General features: G+C 45.4%; 1 protein-coding gene across 2 annotated transcripts in view; it reads left to right on the top strand.

Annotated features, from left to right (window-relative positions):
• Window positions 1-6,947, top strand: part of Il6r (interleukin 6 receptor) — a 58,483-nt gene that overhangs the window by 5,446 nt on the left and 46,090 nt on the right. The gene's annotated exons all lie outside the window — the stretch shown is intronic.

Below are 6,947 nucleotides of genomic sequence, written 5' to 3'. Positions count from 1 at the left end.
GAGAAAGAGAGAGAGAGAAAGAGAGAGAGAAAGAGAGAGAGAGAGAGAGAGAGAGAGAGAGAGAGAGATCACTTGTTGCTTTTGCAGAGGAGGACCAGGGCTTGGTTCCCAGCACCCCACATGGTGGTCCTGAAACCAGTGGCATTTGTGAGGATGACTGTTCTGCCTCACAGGCAGCAATGAGGATGAAATGGCCTAAGTGACAGTATTCAGGGTAGTCTCTGGTACACAGTGTTCAAATGTGTATGGCTAAGAATCCAGTTAGTCTTAAAATGTCTTTTGAATTCCTACTGTGTTGCAGAAACTATTTTACGAGATAAGAGATCACAGGGAATAAAATGGGCAGAGCCCCCTGGTTTACTGAAGCAGCCTCCTAGCAGAGCAACAAGGAGATAAAAGTGTGGCGGGAACTAATGTGCTAGAGGCCAGCATGTGGAGGGGACGTGGTGCTGAGTGTGCACAGTAGGCAGGCATAGGGTGGGATGCAGAACTGATGCTCTAGGCAGGGTCTGCCCAAGAAGATGTCTGAGTGAAAGCCTGATGGAAGAAGGGAAATATTTAGAGACTATATGCCCCCCCCCCAAGAATCCAAAATCCAGGGTCTTGATTGAGTTCAGCCTTGATTTTTATTTTATTCATTTATGTGTTTGTCCATATGAATGTTGGTGCTCCACTTGTATGTGTGGTGCTCGGAGAGGGCATTGGAGCCTCTGGAACTGGAGTTACAGATGGTTGTAAGCCATCATGTAGGTGCCGGGGATCAAATCCTGGTCCTCTGTGAGAAATCCCTCCTTTTGGAGACAGAGTCTTGATATGTAGCCCTGGCTGACCTAGAACTCTCTGTGTAGACCAGGCTGGCCTCGAATGCACAGAGATCCTCCTGCCTCTGCCTCTCAAGTGATGGGACTAAAGGTGTGGGCTCAGGAGGAACTGTTAATCAGTGAGCCAGCATCTTACTAGTCCCAGCGCTGATGCTTTAGGTGAACCTCAACAGCTTTCACCACTCCACTTTTCTTGCCACTCTGCCTAGAGTTCTAGCATAGAGTGCTCCTGAGGCCCGAATCCAGGGGCCTGTTCTCTGACTCCCTTTTCTCCCTACCTCTTTCCAGAAAATCATTCTTTGGGCTTCCCTTTTGGTGGTGGCTACAGTAACTGTGGCTCTGAGCATCAACTTCATTCGAGAAACTGTGTCAGACCCTTGGCACAACAGTGCAGTGTTAGGTGAGTGGAGTGCCAGCGGCTCTTGGCTGGGCAGGGTAGCTACAGGACAGCAGGTGGTGTTGGATGAGTGATCAGAGGTCATTCTGGGACATGTGGGAACTGACATCTATAGGACAACCAAGAAAGGATGCTAAATCAGGGCTGGTGGATCCCAGTACTCAACAGAGAGAGGCAGAAGTTCAAGGCCAGCTTGGGTTACATGAGAGCCCCGGAAGTAGGGTATGGGGAGAGGATGGAAGTGGGACATGCCTATGGATCCTGAGAAGGAGTCGGCAGCAACTTGGGAATGAGACCTGAACTTGAGAGTCACCTACAGGCAGATCCCTCCACACACACACCCCTTTTTCTCTTCTTTAAATGGTTTCTCTGTTTCCCCTGAGACTGGCCTTGAACTCATGCTGCGCTTGAACTCACAAAGATCCGCCTGCTTCTGCCTCCTGAGTGCTGAGATTACATCTGGCCAGATGTTACTTTAGACTTTTAGAATTACCAAACTTAGCCTGCATGATAATAGGAAGAAGCAGGGGCTGGAGCTGAGGTGCTGGTGCCTTCTGGTCAGAGGAGACAGAATTAGGGAAGACTGTGACCATGAGGCCATTGAACAGGACAGTATAAGGAAGACTGGGTCCTGAGAACCCAGGAGGACAGTGTGCCCGTGAGTGAGTGCTCTTTTGTTTGTTTGTTTGTTTTGGTTGGTTGTTTGATTTGGTTTGTGTTTTTCAGACAGGGTTTCTCTGTGCACCCCTGGAACTCAGTCTGTAGACCAGGCTGGCCTCGAACTCAGAGATCTGCCTGCCTCTCTCTCTTGAGAGATGGGGTTAAATGTGTGAGCCACCAACTGCCTGGTCAGAGTGGTCCTCCTCAAATACTCCTGAAAAGTCAGGCAGGTTGACCAAGACTTGAGCGGTGGATTTAACAACAGGCAGGCCACTGGTGGTGACTTTAGTCTGTGGAGCTATGGTAGAATTGTGGGAGCCAAAGACAGGCAGAGTGACAGCAAGTCTGGTCAGCTCTTTTGGTATTTCAGAGCATATTTGTTGGCTAAAGTACAATCAACAAAGAGGAGTTTTAAAAATACTATTAAAATATGTGTGCTTTTATATGTTGATGGGAAGAATCCAGAGACAAAGTGATTGAAAAAAGTAAAAACTAGTGGGGCAAAGTCCTTAAGTAAGTAGTAAGGAGAAAGAGGTCCAGAGAGCCCCAGAAACTGGTCCACAATCATACAGCAAGGGTATGAGAGACCAAGGTCTGAGCTGCGCTTTTAATTTTTATTTTATAGTGTGTGTGTGTGTGTGTGTGTTCACAAGCACATATGTGCACATATATGTGGAGGTCATATGCAAGACAAATATGTGAAAGCCAGACATGGTCACTGGTGTCTTCTATTGTTCTCCGGTTTATTTTATTAGGGTCTCTGGCTGGCCAGCCAGCTTGTGGAATCTGCTTCCCTCTGCCCCTAGTCCTTGTACCTTCACTTGGATTTCAGACACATACCCTTGTGTTCCGCTTTTTGCACGAGTGCTGGGGGCCTGAACTCCTGCTTGTGTGACCAGCTTTACCGACTAAGCCGTTTCCCCTGCCACTCCTTTTATTGTATGTATATTGTCAACAACCACGACTCTTCCAGGGTACCTCATCCCATCACTCTTCCTTCTCCTGGAGAGGCACCTGGGCTTTAGGGCTAGGCTGCCCAGGCGCCTCTGGGAGCATTACTTTAGACCTCCAAAGATGTAACAGTAGTTTCTGATACTGAAACAAACCAGAGTAGGGGCTCAGCTGCTGATCTCACGCACCTGTTTTGATAAGAGGCAGAGGCTGTGGTGTGAAGGCTTTGTCACAGGAGTGGGAAGGAGGCCGAAGTTGTTAATAGTTACAGTTCACACAGCAGCTCAGATTGGTGACGTTAGGTGTGTTCTGAAAGCAGTGCCGAGGGCTTTACCTCAGATATGAATGTAATCCTCACAGCAACATTTTCAGGTGAGTACAGTTATTATCTTCCCTCTGTGGATGGAAAGAGCAAGGGCTGGAGAGGTAGAAAGTCCTAGAACTTGCTATGTAAACCAGGATGGTCTTGAACTTGCGATAATCCTCCCATCTCTGCTTCCTAAATTCTGGGATTACAATGTGTGCCACCTAAAAAAAGTTTATTTATTTATTCACTTTAGATATTTCTTTTTTTTTTTTAAAGATTTATTTATTTATTTTATGTGTATGAGTACACTGTAGCTGTATAGATGGCCTTGAGCCATCATGTAGCTGCTGGGAATTGAACTCAGGACAGCCCCGCTCAGCCCCAGCTCGCTCAGGCCCCACTCCCTCTGGCTTAATATGCTGTAACTGTCTTCAGACACACCAGAAGAGGGCAACAGATCTCATTACGGGTGGTTGTGAGCCACCATGTGGTTGCTGGGATCTGAACTCAAGACCTTTGGAAGAGCAGTACAGTGTTCTTACCCGCTGAGCCATCTCGCCAGCCCTAGATATTTCATTATATAAATATATTCACTTTTTTGCTTAGCCCCTCCCCTAGGTCCTGGGTATGGAAATAAAGGCCTTGCTCATGAAGGGCAAGAATGCTGCCAACTGAGCTATTCAGACCCACACCAATCTCTTTAGATGGACATTTTACCACATCCCACATTGCTGTTGCAGTGATGTGGGGAGTGATTTCAGCACCCCTCACACTTGAAAAGCATACCCACAGAGTAAAGACCTCCAGCTCAAATGCCCACGAGCTTTGTAACTAGAAAAGGAGAAGTTGTGCCAGTTTATGCTGCAGCAAAATACAAGCATGCCTATGTCTACACACTCTATCAGTGTGTTATTAAAGTGGCATCTGGCCCAGCATGGTGGCCCACACCTTTAATCCTGCACTCAGCAGGCAGACTGGATAGATCTCTGATTTCGAGACCAGCCTGGTCTACAGAGTGTATTCCAAACCAGCAGGGCTACACAGGGACCCTGTCTCCCAATAACAAAACAAAGAAAACAGCAATAGCAATTAAGAAAAGCCTCTAAAACAAAAATGCAAAATCAAGCAACCAAAAACTGGCCTCTGCAAAGAACAGCCTGTGCTCTTTGCCCACAGCTTCTCTGAGTGAGGCTGGATGGGTGTTTCCCTGGGCAGCAGGCATTTCATAGCTCATTTGCATAACCTGCCTGCTTATACTGTTCATTTCTCACTGAGCTGTGAACTTTTTCATATTGTTTACAAAGCTCTTACTGTATAAAGGAACGTGGTCTTCTCTGATATAAGTCGTAAATATTTTTCCAGTTTGTCTTTTATTGTTTTGATAGCAAAGGTTTTTTGGTTTTTTTTCCCCACACAGATTTGTTTTTGCTTTTTTTCCATTTTGTTTTTGAGACAAGGTCTTGCTGTGTAGCCCAGGCTAGCTTCAAACTTCCAAGCCTCCTATCTCAGCCTCCTGAATACTGGGATGGCAGGAGTGGCCCACCATTCTCAGCAAGATTTTTTTCTCAAAGCTACAGTTGAATTTACATGACCTCTGAATTTCTATCATATTTAGTGAGATCTTCTTCATGCCAGTATTATTTTAAAAGATTCTTCTTTTTCCTTTATTTTCAAGAGTTTAAAATTTAAAAAAAATCGCATCTATACATCTAACATTTGAGAAACAGGATTACTTGGAGGTCAAGGCCAGCCAAGTTACAGTGCCAGCCCTGTCTCCCAAACCTAAATACTGTGTATATTTTAAGGAAACAGGAGAGGTGGCTCAGTGGGTAAGAGAACACACTGCTGCTGCCGAGGGCCCAGTTGCCAGCGCCCATGATGGGCTTACAATAGCTTGGTACTCCAACTCCTGGGGATCTGACGGTGTCCTCTTCTGGGATCTGTGGGTACCTGTACTCAAGGGCATTAACACACCCACACATATACAAGCACACATATACACATACACATACACATATATATACACATATTCATATACAACACAAACATACACACATACATATGCATACACACATACACATAACCATATATACACAATACATATACACACATATGCACACACATACACACATACACACATACATACATACACATGCATGTAAACACATGCACACACATACATAGACATGCACACACACATACACACATACATACATACACACACATACATAGACACGCACACATACATATACATACACACACATATACATGTGCACACATACACACATCTACCCACATACACACATGCACACACATACACACACATGCACCCTCATATACACACATACATATACACATGATTTTTTTTTTTTTTTCAAGACAGGGTTTCTCTGTGTAGCCCTGGCTGTCCTGGTACTCACTCTGTAGACCAGGCTGGCCTCTAACTCAGAAATCTGCCTGCCTCTGCCTCCGAAGTGCTGGGATTAAAGGCGTGAGCCACCACCTGCCCGGCACATATGATTTTTTTTAAAAAAAAATCTAAAGAAAGAATTTAGAGTTGTTGAGATGGCTCAGTGGGTACACATCCTAGTGACACAAGCCTTGTGAGTTTGTTCCAAAGAATGCACATAAATATGGAGAGAACTGACTTTACAAAGTTGTCCTCTGAGCCATTCAGTCACACAGAGTAACACTCTACCCTGGTGCTGGCATTTGAACACAGGAATTTGAGCATTTTGAGCACACCAGGCAAGAGATCTACCATTGAGCTCACTGTTTTAATTATTATGTCTTTATAACATGCTATGAGTTGGGCAGGACTAGTCTCTCTCTTTCTCTCTCTCTTTCTCTCTCTCTTTCTCTCTCTCTCTCTCTCTCTCTTTCTCTCTCTCTCTCTCTCTCATTTCTTTTTCAAAATTTCCCTGGCTATCTTGACTTGTTTACTTTTCAATTTGAACTTTAGAACCAACTTCCCTACTTAACTACCTCTTTTTGTTTGTTTGTTTGTTTGTTTGTTTTTGGTTTTGGTTTTTTTGAGACAGGGTTTCTCTGTGTAGCCCTGGCTGTCCTGGAACTCACTCTGTAGACCAGGCTGGCCTCAAACTCAGAAATCCGCCTGCCTCTACCTCCCAAGTGCTGGAATCAAAGGTGTGAGCCACCACTGCCCTGCCTTAACTATCTCTTAAAAAATCCTGGGCTGGTGAGATGGCTCAGTGGGGAAGAGCACTGACTGCTCTTCGGAAGGTCATGAGTTCAAATCCCAGCAACCACATGGTGGCTCACAACCACCCGTAATGAGACCTGACGCCCTCTTCTGGTGCTGTCTGAAGACAGCTACAGTGTACTTACATATAATAAATAAATCTTTAAAAAAAAAAAAATCCTGTTGTGTCTTCTCCTCCTATCCTCACAGGTCTCATTGTGTAGCCTGAGCTGGCCACAAACTATGCAGAGCCGAGTGTTGGGGGCACATGACTGTAATCCCATCACTCAGGAGATGGAGGCAGAGAATCAGGACTTTAAGGTCATCTTCAGCTACATAGCAAGACCAACCATGAACTCCTATCTCAGACAAACAGATATAAAAATGAACAGAAAGAACTTACTTTGTAGACCAGGCTATCCTTGTTACCTTTGCTGGGCTTTCAGGTGTGTGCACCACGGTCCACCTTTTTACTAGTATAAAGTTCAGAGATTAGGGATCTTCTTGTTCTGAGAAACCTACTGAGGCTTATTCATAAAGGGGCTGAGCTGGGGTTGCAGAGCTGGGCACCCGGTATGCTGTCATCACCGCCGGTCTGGGCTGCTTCTT

The sequence above is a fragment of the Mastomys coucha genome, unplaced genomic scaffold (assembly GCF_008632895.1).
Source record: "Mastomys coucha isolate ucsf_1 unplaced genomic scaffold, UCSF_Mcou_1 pScaffold16, whole genome shotgun sequence".
NCBI classification, from domain to species: Eukaryota; Metazoa; Chordata; class Mammalia; order Rodentia; family Muridae; genus Mastomys; species Mastomys coucha.
This window is presented reverse-complemented; position numbering and strand designations above follow the sequence as displayed.